Genomic DNA, 14,720 nt, shown 5'->3' with positions numbered 1-14,720 from the left:
GGCTTGGAATAGCTTAACCAAGGCTGTCTTCATTGCACCTGGCATTCTATGCATGGGACAGTAATGTCATCACTACTATAGTGACCTTAAGAAGCACAAGGAAGGCATCCTAAGTCAATGGATGTCTGAATTCAGGACTGTGAACACCCCTCAGTTGTGTAAGTATACTGACCCTTCACATGTCTATGATAAGGCATTAATGATCTAGCTGGCCAACGCAAGTACTCATTATGTTTTCATATTTCTTTTTGTACTGTACAGCTGCAGAGGAATAAGCTGCAAACCATGAGGCACACCAGAATAGATTAACTAGATATATGACTTCCATTTCTGGGATAACTTCCTTAATTCAAAGGTAGCAGTATGACTGTTGAATGTTATTAGTGTGTGTGTGTGTGTGTGTGTGTGTGTGTGTGTGTGTGTGTGTGTGTGTGTGTGTGTGTGTGTGTGTGTGTGTGTGTGTGTGTGTGTGTGTGTGTGTGTGTGTGTGCATATGTGTGTGTGTGTGTGTGTGTGTGTGTGTGTGTGTGTGTGTGTGTGTGTGTGTGTGTGTGCATCCTGCTATGTACATGAATATGTGAAAATGTTAAGGTTGTGCTTCCCACATTGCTGTGGTAAATGTAGATTCAGTCCCCTCTCCCAAAAACATTCTGATTATTTTTAGCTTGAAGTGTGTGTGTCTCTCTCTCTCTCTCAGTTATTATAGTAACTTTAAGATAACATGAGAAATATATATATAAGCAATATGTTTTATGAGAGTGCACAGTGGTGTCACAAATAGTCTTTGTCTATTGACTTGTTTTCTTCACTTATAATATCTGTGAGAGGAATTTATGTCTGAATAGCATTTTTTTCTTTGTATATCTACATTTGACTCCAATATTTCATTATTGTGTCTTGGATTACAAACATCTGTTAGCTTGTTCAAGTAACTCCTCACATTTACGCTTTGTTTTTTAGATTGCAGGTGATGGTGACTATGGCTTCAGGCCCCCTTTTTACCTGTCTATGTTGACAACCTTGTTACTTTGACAAGTATGTTTGCTTTTTATTCAGATGTAGTACAAGCATCTTAATCATACTAAAAATGCATGTCGGCTTCAATTTTTCATGGTATTTATACTTCTGTCTCTCTGTCTAGCGCTCCTTTCACTATCATTTCTATTACATATATTTATTTTGTTCATTTGTTTATCTCCATTTATTTTACCATTACATCCAGCAGCACTGAGACCTGCACACATCCTTCAGGCAATGCCTGTTGGCCCCCATAGGTGGCAGCAGCAGCACTACTACCATCTGCACTGGCAGAAACATCCACAACATCTGTTTCCTAGCCTGCCACAGTCACGTCCACAACTCCTGACCTACCTGCACCAGATGTTGGGACTCTTCTACCCATCAGTAGCACTGCCAGTAGAAGTGACATTTGCCATCCATTGGTAGCTGACAGACATTGAGGGAGAAATAACTGACAGGAGGTTAGAGGTCTGAATTGGCCAGATGGAAAAACCTCCTTTGGTGACTCATTGAGTCATGTCCTTGTGCAACACTATCTCCGCCATCTGAGACAGGAATGTTATTAGGGTGATGGTATACAGGATGGCAAATAATCTCCCACTGGTTTGCAAGTGGCAGGGACTGCAGCTGCAGAACTTCATCCTTTCCCCATCCTGGTGCCTCCTTCCTTTTTGTGCTAATGCCCCTTGCTCAGTGGTGGCTCGTGCTATCGGGCTGCAGGACTGCAACCCCTCCAATTGAAAAGAACAGTTTTAAAAATAAAAAAATATATTTATAAATTATTATTTAAATAATATTTACTGTCTGGCGGCTGCATCTCTAAGCGAGTCCGACTGACTTGCACAGACCTGGAACTCGAACAGCACATGCCCAGCAAGTTCCTTTTTTTTTTTTTTTTTATTTAAATTAGTCTCTCGATTAAGGAAAGAAGAAGGCATCAGTGTGATGCCCAGAAGTCCATGCAGTTTAACCACACAGTAAACTAGAAGGGGGTCGGACTGCTACATCGGCAGTCATGTATGTCAGGTGGACAGCTGAATGGCTACTGATTGGTTCTTGCTCTCTTCCCGAAAAAGAGAGCGAGAAGCAAGCAGTACTACTACTGCACAGTGCTTTGGATGGATTACTTACTTGCTACTGTGCTAATGGTGCTACAATTGGTTAAACTTTTTTTTTTAGCTTGCCTGCTTTGCCTTGCTTACAGAGTTCGAACTTTGAACAGAAACAGTTTGTAACTTGATTAGACAAAGACAGACACTCACTCATTTTAACTTCAAATTGAGGTAGGGAGAACAAAATACATTCACTAAATCCTTTGTTCAATGTCTACTTGCTTCCCCTAAACAATATTATATATACTGTTTTCAGTGTTTCGTGGTTTTCAGTTAGTTTTCAAATCCACTAATGCGGGCCTCTTAATAGCCAGATTGTTTTTCATGGAGTTTAAGTCTTTTGCCAGACTTTGCATGGTGTCAATAGTACAGCACTTTTTTTTTAATTCATCTCTAGTCAGCATATCGTTGCTGAAGCTCAGTTGTTGTGTTTTTTTTTTTTTTTTTTTTTTTAATGACAGGCATCCTTATCACATAAGTTCACCACGGCACTCTGGATAATCCAGAAGCAACAGACAAGTCTTTGTCAATGAAGCAGGTGACTTCTTTATATGCTTCTAAGATAAAAAAGGTTTGTTTATATGATAACTGGTGTGTATTAAAAGATTTTCCAACTATTTCACAGAGTAGGGGACAAGACAAACTTTGTTTTTAAAAAAAAAGATAAAAATATTAAGACCCTACTAGAATCTAAATATGCTCAACATCATTCTCAAGGTAAAATGCTTATGTACAATAGCTATAATTATTGCAGTGACACAGACTGTTCAACAGTGAAATTACGGGATTGTTTGCATAATAAGCCAGACATTTGTATGTGTAACTTTGTGAATTTCATTTACTTTACTGTCTGCATAAAATGTTAGGGTTTGTAGATTGCATTGTATAAAGGAAGTTATCTGAATGCATATATGAACATATATTTTATATATATAATATATATATATATATATATATATATATATATATGCAGTTAAGTCTAAGGGTTGCACTAATGCATTATATAAGCACAAAACATTTTCTATGAATGCAGAAATTAAATTTGTGTTTTAGAGAGAATTGTTTTCTCCTTGTGGGAACGAAGTAAGGATGACATGTTAGAATGGAGAGAACACTGGTGTCAGTTTAAGTAACTTGTGATACACCAAGGATGAATGATATGGAAAATTTTAGGGTTTACTTAAAAAGGAAGGGGGTCCATTGGCTGTTTGTAAATGACTTGTGAACTTACAGTAAATTGCCAACACTCCATCTAGCACTTTAATGAATAACCCCCATTTTAACTCAGTCTAAGGTCACCTAAAATCCCAGGTTTTGTAATACTTAAATAGTTCATGCTAGACTGCAATTTAAACTTGATCAAATAGGCACAAAACTTAACTATTTGCAGTACACAAGGGACAATTAGATTTATTTGTTCATAGTGTATTTAATTTGATGGTGGTTTCCTTCCCCAACTTGTATACAATTGTCTTCTTCACCAGGTGTCCAACTCCTATAAGCAAAATTCAGGTGCAATGTGATTAAAAAGGAGCCCTGTTCATCTATTGCAGGTGTGTACTGGCTTGGTGGTAAGATGTGATGGGGGGGGGGGTCACAGGGCCATAAGGTGTGAATAATTCTCTGTATTGTTACTGTAGAATATTGCTAGGAGACTCATATTTCAATATCAAATTCCGAAATGAAGGAAGAAAGCCCTTATGCAGTTCAGTTAAATGTTTAGCAAAACAACCTCTGAACCTATGGCTACTATTCTCCCTGTTTTACAGTATCAAGTTTGTTTAATGTTTCCCACATTTGATCTGTAGATAAAAACTAAAACAGTGTATGAGGTTGCATTGCTTCTTAGTTTATATTTTGGGATTTTTCTGCTGCAAGCTCCATTAGTTTAGTTATCTTTCAGCTGTTCCAAATGCTCCTTATGAAAAATGAATTAGTAATGAATTTTGCTCAACTGTTTAATTTTACTGACTGACTAAACATCTTGTGTCTTGGACAAGTGTCATAGACAGTGTGCTGTCAATCTTCTGTTCATTATGGATAGAACTTGTTCAAGAATTACATGGATTGTAGGAATTAAAACATGATTCAGTTGAGAAATCGAGACTTGATACTGGTTTAGTAATATGAAGCCTCATTTATTCTTTTGTGGGTTTTTTTTTTAATGATCTTTTCCACTATCTTATAAAAACGTATTCAAGGCTTAGAGGTGGGTGTGTAGTTATCTGTATTTGATGTCCTCTGCATTATGTTTATAGAAAAGAAGTTTGTTTGGCAAAGGGCCATAATGGTCAGAAAAGAAAAAGATTTTTATTTTGTAATGTGCTGCTGATGGTAATTGAGAGTTTACTGTTTACAGAATGTGTAGGCCTGGTCAACCTAGAAACTTTTATTGGGAAGTTATACTTTGAGAGGTGTGCGTGAATAATTATGATTGGAGGTTTTCCAAAGTGGTGAAAGTGAATTCATGCTGTAGCAGGTTCAATGACCTGGGTTCATTTGTTTGAGGTTGGGCAGTCTTTAATTTTTATTTATGTTTTGTTTAATTAATCTGTGGGTCTGTGTGTGTGTGTGTGTGTGTGTGTGTGTGTGTGTGTGTGTGTGTGTGTGTGTGTGTGCGTGTGTGCACGTGTGTGTGTGTGTGTGTGTGTGTGTGTGTGTGTGTGTGCGCGCGTGTGTGTACAGATTTTCATATCACATTTTTGGTCTATTCTTCATAAAATTGTGGTTTTCTGGCGAATTAGTGGCAAATCATTAAAGACTGAAGTTAGAAAATAATGACAGACATTTGAGTTTCAGATTTCATACCCTTCAGAAAAATTGTACTAATGCAAGACCTACTATTTTATTAACTTTTTAAGTTTATAAGAGCAATATTTAAGAATTGTCCTTATTTTTGGGCCTTTGTCCCACTTTTATTTATGGCTTTCTCCAGATTTCTTGCTCTGAGGTTGAGAATATGACAAATGTGTCAGGGCCATCAACATCAGCCAGAGACATTTCAAATTGTGACATACTTGTTGTACCCCACTCCTGCATGTAGTAAGTGTGGATGTGTCCAAGCATGACAAGGAACAGTTATGCAGTGCAAGTGTGCAGAGTATCCCCCCATCTAAGGTAGACACAAGTGCAGTGACTTTTCATCTGTCCTTAACTTTGCAGAATGTTCTGGTTTTCTGTCATATTTTTATACTATTGATTTATGCTTCTTACTATTCAGAAAATGCATGTTGCTGGCTGCACGTTACTTTTATAAAGCTGAATATAAATTCTAACTAGAACTGCAGTGCAAGGAGAAGTGGAGTGGTTTGAGTTGAGTACTGCTTGTTTTTTTATACTTGATTTTGACTGGCATTCCAATAATGTATTTAAAAAGTAATTTATTTTTTCATGCCTCACAACCTTTTTTTTTCCATCTAGATATTAAGTAAGCTGTCATGTAGCCAATGCATTAAAATATTTTTTTCTTCTTCACTTCATTTTGTCTTGATTGGACTACCAGTATATACATGTAACAATGTGCTGTGTAAATTATTCAGCATGTGCCATAGTGACTGAGAATTTATTTCATGTAAATTGGTAAGCATGGCCAGCATTGATCCCACTGTAGCACAGTTCCGCCCTTTTTCTAGTTGGGCACACCTCTTCCCATTGGCCCCACCCATTCCACTGTCTCTTGCAGCCCCCCTTTGATTTGAAGTCACCAGCTGCCACTGCCCTTGCTATTAATGTGCAGTCCTCTCTTCACCATTGTTTCTCCTCTATTTGCCAGATGTTTCCTTGACCATTGTGTTCCCTCTCCCTTATTGTGTTGTCAACCCTCCTGTCAGTCTTACCTGATTTCCTGCTACCTAACCTAACCCTCTTGCTTTCCTCTTACTTCTCTTACTTCTTTCCTTCCCCAAATGACCTCCCTCTATACATGTAAATTGGGCATCTGTCCTACTAAAAAAAAAACATTTCCCCACCTTCCCCACCTCCAGCCTGCTCATTACTTAGTTTACCTTATGTTCTATACTCTGCTTGCTTCTTCTGTTTATCTCTTTTATATACTCCCATTTCTAACCTGCAATCTGGTAAAAAAAAAATATAAAAGCTCACTTCACTCATGCAGATTTAAGGCTTCCAAGTCACTTCCCCTTCTGTCTGATCCTGTGTCTGGGGTATGACGTAGAGCTTGTATGCAGAGGAACAACTGATGAGCACAGCAAGTGCTCATCATTTAGAAACAGACTAGGTTGCAATAATTCACACCTCCAAGTTTTATGCACAACCACTATTATACACTAATTATATTGGCCGTTTCTGCCACCTGCCAGACAAATGAGCAGAGCAATGTTGCACAGACAAAAATCAGATGTGCCCACAAATTTTTAAGCATGGCTCTTTGCACACTATTACACTGCCAACTATGGATTTGGAAAAAGAGTATAGATCCCAGTGATGGATTCCTAAGGAATCCTTGTTGTCTCTTTTATTCTACAGGTGCATGACACACAATTGCTATACGTGTCCCAGAAAGCATTTCAATGAAGTGTTTTTTTTGACATTATAGGTGATAAAGGTTGTAGATTCCTCGTTAGTATAGTGGTAAGTATCCCTGCCTGTCACGCGGGAGACCGGGGTTCGATTCCCTGATGGAGAGTGACTTCTTTAAGCTCACCAGCTTAGATGTAAACCCATATGTCACAAGATGGGTTGCAAACTGGCTCAAGGACAGAACACACAGGGTTAGAGTTGCTGGTGCCATGTCAGACTCTAAGCCGGTCACGAGCGGTGTCCCACAGGGCTCAGTCCTGGGCCCCCTCTTGTTCGGCATTTATTTTTCTGAAGTGCAGGCAAACATAGGGGGATTGTGGCTGACAAAATTTGCAGATGACTGCAAACTGGGCACCATAATTGACACTCCATCAGACACAGACATCCTCCAGAGAGGTCTCATAGAAATGGATAACTGGTGCCAGAGCCATAGCCTTAAGCTAAATGCCAAAAAATGTATAGTCATACCCTTTGGGAAAAACAAGGCAACCCCTAATTACCACATAGGTGGTAATCCATTAAACACGGAAGAAGTTATCAGGGACCTGGGGACCCAAGTTGACAGTAACCTCTCTTTTGACACTCACATTGCCAAAGTGGTTAGGAAGACCTTCTACATTGCCCACCTGATCATGAAGAGATTCACATCCAGATCAGGAGAGGTCATTGTACCCCTGTACTCTTCACTTATCAGACCAATGATTGAGTACAACGCCCCATTCGCAATGTACCTTACCCGACACCTGCAGCAGTTGTAAAGACCCCAAATGTTCCTCACCAAAAGGATAACGGGGCTCAAACATATGTCATACGATGCCTGACTGAAGAAACTCCAGCTCTATTCAGTCGCATACCATCTGCTCAGAGGTGATCTGTGCCTGACATACAAGGCCATGTCCAACCCGGAATTAATGGACATGCTCCACCTCAAAAAATCCAAATCCACCAGAGTCACGAGAGCAAGAGACTTAAACCTCAACACGGATATAAATAGGACGTGCTAGAGGGACAGATTCATCACCCAGAGACTCCCTACACTATGGAACAGAATACCAGTCCATGTGAGGCAGAGCCCCTCACTGACTCTGTTCAAGAGAAATCTTGACGAGTGGATGGGAGATCGTAGGTTTACCCCGGGAATCATCTCTGTATCACTGCTGGACAGAGGCGCAGCAAACTAATGGGTATAGTATTCTCATCCTAAGGGGTGGTGAAAGCCACACACACTCTGGCTAGGCTTATAAATGCCCTAGGGCAGATAGCCTAGTATGAACCTATGAACCTATGAACCTAAGTCTCATAGGAGTTGTATGTTTGTGTCTCTTTCAATCTGCAAGTGTCTGAGTTATAATTGTAGTATATTTTCCTGATGGTTTCTCTCTGACTGTTGTTGCTGTCGATCAGCAAGTAAAAGGAGTGTCTTTGACAGTAAAGATGGAGGTTCTGTGTGTTAAGTCCCGTAGGAGATATGTGTCTTTGTCTTTACTTCTTCTGCTGCAAGACACAATTACTGTGCATTTATCCGAAGATTTCCCTCGGGCTGCTACTATAGTAGCTCATCATATAAATGCAGTACTCTTAAGAAAGCAGATGATGAAGTTTGAGAGGCCAAGTACCCTAAAGGTTACTTATAGGTACATCTTTGTTACAGTGGGGTGGCTGTTTCATCAATTTTTCATTACTGTACACATAAAGTGGCCAGACTCTGATGATGTACCTGCATTTTTCACAATACTTGTACTTTTATCTCTCTTTCTCTCTCTCTCTCTCTCTCTCTCTCTCTTGTCTTCTTTCTCCCTATCCCTTCCACGATCTCTGTCTCGTTCTCAGTTACCTATGTGCCACTCAGCACATGAGGCAATGAGGCAATGAGCACCCCCCCAAACACTTGTTGCTACTCTCTAGTTACAGTTTTATGGGGTCAGGTTGCTAGCCCAGTGCCCAACCCTCCTTGGAGGGTGTACCATACATTTGCACACATACTCATACTTAGGGCCAATTTAGAGTGTTCAGTCCAGCTATGGCATGTCTTTGGAATGTGGGAGAAAATCAGAGCATCCCTAGGAAACCCACGCGAACACAGGGAGGACATGCAGACTCCACACAGAAGGCACCCCAGCCAAGAATCAAGACAGATACATTTTTGTTGTGAGGTGACAACACTAACTGCTGCACCACTGCACTCCCCTCCCTTCTATGATATGCATGTATATATTTTTATGTTTTTTGTTTTCATTTATTTTACATTTATAAGCACCAGCATCCAGACTAGCATCTATGCCATCATCCAGGCTTGTTGCCCCATTACCAGTGGCTATTGTACCACTGACAGCAACACCACAGCCAGTGGTGTCCCCAGCTGCTGCTTCAGTCACCTCCACCACCCTAGGGCAGCACTAGTAGTGGCCACTGTCACCAGACCCACTGAATAAGGTGCTACAAAAACACCTGCAGCAACTAGTGACATACATATGTATGTTACCCAGAGGCAGCTGAATGAGATGGTGGGAGACATTACTGATCTGCAACTGAATGCCGAAATGGGACAGCTTAAAATCTTTCTCCAGTGACTCATGGAGTGGCATACTTGGCCAGCACTGGTATTAACATCAAAGCCAAGGCAAAATGGTGAGAGAGCCCAAGATGAGGAATAATGTCCTTCTGGGTCATGACTTGCAGGGATTGCAACTGCATCCTCCATCCTATCCCCTATCCTAGCATGACCATTCTCCTCTCTGTCAAGTCCAGCCCTTATCAGTTGTACAGCCTCTCCATCACTATTGTCTTTCGTCTGTGTGTCTAATGCCTCCTTCTACATTGTCTGTCACATTCCAGATTGTGCCAGCATCTCTCCTGTCAGTCATGAGTGTGTTATGCTTGTTTCTGTGGCCCTACTACCACACACACGCACACACACACACACACACACACACACACACACACACACACACACACACACACACACACACACACACATGCATCTATCCCCTCCCCCCCCCTCTCTCTCTCTCTCTATCACACACACACACACACACACACACACACACACATATATATATCTATATATATATATATATATATATATATATATATATATATATATATATATATATATATAGGTTCCTATTAGAACTCCAAACACTTGAAATGTCGAATGTCGTATGATTGACACCATATGATCGACATTTCAAGAGTTCGAAGGTTAAACATAACAGTGCCGTTCAGTGCAGAATGGGAGAATTTCCCTTTTCTGCACTGAAGTGCGATCTCAGAGTTGGTATATTTAAGTAGGGGTGTGAGGGGGATGCAAGGTGGCTTGCCCCCCTGCCTGCACCATTAAGGCAAGTTTTTTTTGTTTTATTATATATTTGAACTTATAAACTTTGATCATATGTTGTTGAACATATGGGATTCGAAGTTTAGAAAGTTTGAATATGTAATATAGACCATATATATATATATATATATATATATATATATATATATATATATATATATATATATACATACACACACATATATGTTTCTCGCTCTCTCTCCCCCTATATCTATATATATATATATATTATGTGTGTGTATATACTGTGTGTGTATGTGTGTATATATATATATATATCTATATATATATATATATATATATATATATATATATATATATATATATATATATATATATATATATATATATATATATATATATATATATATATATATATATATAGACAGAGAGAGAGAGAGAGATGTAATATATGTTATAAATACGGGAGTAATATTAAATATTGAATACACCTAATGTCACCATGCAAAACGTCGACATAAAAACATTGAATACACTGACGTTGACACCACTACATATGCACCAAGAAACAGCCTCAGCACATGCAAAAATTAAACTTAAATAAACAAATAAAACATCATTTTACAGGGTTCCAAGCCTCTCTGCACCACCCACGTAGGGGAGACACTGTCCCCTACACCCTTGTACCAGTTTTATATACACTAACTCAGTGACTGAGTAAACATGTGCAACAGCATATTCCCCAACCCCAGGAATTATACACTGTTGGACATCTATCAACAAGCCACTTAGACAATCATAAATGGTTGACTAAACAGCTGACAAACTAACACTTGACCTTTTGCAGGGAATCCTTATATGCATGAATGGATGCACACACACACACACACACACACACACACACACACACACTCACTCTCTCTCTACATAAAATTTAGTCAAATAATAAATCAGCACACCGGCTTCATGGCCCTTTAAGACTGCTACATAACTTCTTTTTCTTGCTGCTGCTTTGTGCAGGCACTACTGATGCTCGTACTATCGCGCAGTCATACCATGCCTGCTTTACCACAGTCCATCCCGTGTACTTATGAAGGATATTTAATGAGCTGTTGGTCATGCACTCTTGCCTAGTCACATTCATTGTTAATGAGCAGCACACAGTAAATGGAGGAGGGTTGGCTCTTATCATAGGGACAGTCTTTCTCCATCCTAGCAATTGTATTTCATTTTTTGTAAAAAAAAAAAAAAACACACCAAGTTTTGAATTGTTTTTTTTTTTCTTTTTTTTTTTTTGCAGTTTTCTGTTCCTGGGAAAATATAGCTGTGATCAAGTAAAATAATAAACTTTGCATATGGATTTGTACATTCTTGTAATGAACAAAGTAGTTTACCTCAGTTGAAAGTTGTATTAGCTAGAATGTCTGTTTTCCTAATGCTATCATATGTGTGGATCTAGCCTTTGTTTTAGCAGAGCAATCCTTAGACACAGGGAGTAAATATAATAGATGTTTATGATACACACAAATAGGTATAGATTATAGCAGGTAGATAAAATGATAGGCTATAACAGATTCTGCACAGATTCAGCACTGCACAGCCCATCTTAATAGATTACCAGCTTTCAAGCACAGACAAATGTGTCTATTTACAAAGTCATCTACCAAACTAGTATTTGTGTAATCCTCTCATTCTGAGTTTAGGTTATCATGCAGAGCAACATAAATGCATAAGGACTAATGAAGAATATCTGCATAAATCAGCTTATATATAATGCATGAACCTTTACTATATTTTCTCTGAGAGTTACCTCATAGTTAAGGATCTGGGAACATATGTAGACAGTAATCTGGCCTTCGAACACCATGTAACCAAGATAGTAAGAAAACCATTCTATCTCATCCAATTCATAAGCAAGGATATGGCGCCCAGGACCAAGGAAGCTATAGTACCATTCTACTCAGCCCTTATCAGACCCATCATTAAGTACAATTTTCCCTTTGGCACATACCTAGCCAGGCACTTGCAACAGTTAGGACTCCCTCAAAGGTTCCTCATAAGGGGAATCCAGGGTATGAATACCCTGTCCTATACATATTGCCTTAAGTCTCTATCTCTGTATTTAGTCTCCTATAGGTTACAGAGGGGCGCTATATTCCTGGCAGACAAGGCATCCTCACATACAGCTCTGATGGATCTTTTTCACATCCACAAAACAAAAAGTAGTAGAAACACTATAGCTAAGGATCTGAACATTGTATGTGACATAAATAGAACATACTGGAGAGACTGATATGTATGTCAAAGAATTCCCAGATTATGGAATAAGCTCCATATCCACGTGAAGCATCCCTGGCCCTAGTCAGACAAAACCTTTATCACTGGATGGGAAATCACAAATTCACCCCAATCTACCTGCCATGTCTCTGATGAACAGAGGTTAACAGTAAGTAAAATAATCCTCAGCTAACATACCACTCTCCCCACATAACCTAACTAATTTACCCCAACATGTAGGCATCTAAGGTACTCAGGGACAAAACTGGATTGGATTGCATGGTTAGGCTTATAGAGACTCAGGTGGTCATTAGCTTAATATAAACCTATGAGTCTAATAATGCTATTATGGTGGCTATTTCACTCTTGGGGTGTGGACAAGTAATGTACCTTTCAGTAGACAGAGAGAATTATCCACAGAGGTTTAATGAGTCTTATTTTGCTCTGCAACCACAAATGTGTACTTGGTCATTCATTTCATCTAAGGGAAGTTCTGTTTATGAATATGGGTTGCAGGGTGATATTACCTTTTACTTCATTGACTTTTTAAATTATTACTGAATGGCACCACACCTTTGAAGGAAGATAACAGAATGGCATGAGACACATGAGACACCATTATACTGTACAAGAAAATTTAAACAAGTACGTTAAAAAACAACCATTGATTTCTAATGGTGCATCTCCAGATGTGATAGAATCTGTTCCATGGTTACTGACATAATGAGACTTGAAAAAATCTGGAGGATACATCCTAGTAATTAAATAAATGAATATACACAAAACCTCTAATTTTTGTGAGAATTGTAGTTATTTGAATCCCAGTCTTTTGAGGTCCATTTAAGACAGTGTTTTCAGAGCTAAGACATAGGGCCGGATTTATGAAGGCTTGCATGGAGTCTAATAGTAGTGTAAGACTCCAAAAGCCAATATGTCTGCCGAGCAGTCCAGGAACAGCCGGCAGGGGCGTGCATGACCACTCATAAAACTACTCTTGCACGGACAGTGTTAGGTTATGCAAATTACCTCATTTGCTGCTGAAAGCTATGCAAATTAGGTAAATTTGCAATCCAGGAAACACTAACTTGTCTGAGTAAGAGTAGTGTTATTTGCAGAAATGTACTCAGTTGGTAACTGAGTACTGTTTTGCAAATAGCAAAACGGAGAAATGACAGCTCCAAATAAAGGATGCATCCAGTTGAGGAAGCATGCCAATGGCCAAATATAAGGCCATTGGCATTTATATGTGTTGCAAAAATTTTTAAAAATTAAAATATTTTTTTTCCCCGATCGCAGATGTTTAAGCGCAGTGTAAACTTGCGGCGCTCTAAAAAACAAAAATAAAAGGCAAAAATAGACATTTTATTATAGATATACATCTGCCGTGCAAGTGAATGGCAGGTTGAAGACAACATGGCTACTGAGTAGTGGTTGCTAAGGGGGGAAGCTCAGTGTGAGAAATGTAACCAAGCATTAGTAGGCAATCCTATGCAAGTGAGTATAAGGATAGTGAATCCCAGTTTTCCCTGCTATGTGAACCATGTCCCTACAGTGTAAGAGTAGAATTACGGGAGTAACAGAGTAGTAGATAGGTGACATCATGAGGGGGGTATGTATCAAAGACTGTAAGCCCATTGGAGCAGAGTGGCATGTGTCTGCTGTGAGTTACTGAAGACTGGAAGAGGCGTGTCCTTAGCTGTCTGAACTGAAAGCCAGAAACTGAAGGCGTACTCTGTGGCTACCACCAAAGTTTCTTGCAAAGATGCTTACGCTGTGTGCGCGCGTGTGTGCACCTGTAAACCCGTGTAAGCCTGTGTGCACCTGTGTAAGCCTGTGTAAGACTGTGTAAGCCTGTATGCATGGATGTGCACCCGCCTAAGCCCATGTAAGCCTGTGTAAGACTGTGTAAGCCTGTGTGCGTGGATGTGCACCCACCTAAGCCTGTGTAAGCCTGTGTAAGGCTGTGTGCATGTGTGCTTGTTTGAGCGGTGCTGCCTCCTGTGGAAACAGAAAGGGAAAAGGAAGGAAAAGTAGTAGTAGGAAGTTAACCAAGGAGAACTAGCAGAGCTTCCAGGTGAAATCAATCAGAATCAGCCAATTACACAGGCAGTACACTAGCCCAGCCCAGCTCAGCACTTAAAACTCTGCAAACAACATTCCCCCATGTTTTGCTCACCACTGCAGTATACAAAGAGAAGTGAAAACTTAAAAAGCTTAACTGAGACAAAAAAATGTTAGGGGCTGCCATTGCTATTATAAGGCAACATGTGCAAGATGCTGAGGGTGGTGCCATTGCGAATGTTGCTGAACAACCCACAGTGAGGAGACGGAGAAGAGTGTACAGACCCAGGGTAACCTACCAGGGGCCACATGAGCTGAAAATAGTGGAGCGCTATAAAGTGGACAGAGAGCTCCTGCAGCAAATTGTTGAGCTGTACAGGCCACGCCTCACACACAGACCCAACAGAGGGGAA

This window comes from Protopterus annectens, chromosome 3.part1 (genome assembly GCF_019279795.1).
Source record: "Protopterus annectens isolate FY-2018-M chromosome 3.part1, PAN1.0, whole genome shotgun sequence".
In the NCBI taxonomy this organism is placed as follows: Eukaryota; Metazoa; Chordata; order Ceratodontiformes; family Protopteridae; genus Protopterus; species Protopterus annectens.
This window is presented reverse-complemented; position numbering follows the sequence as displayed.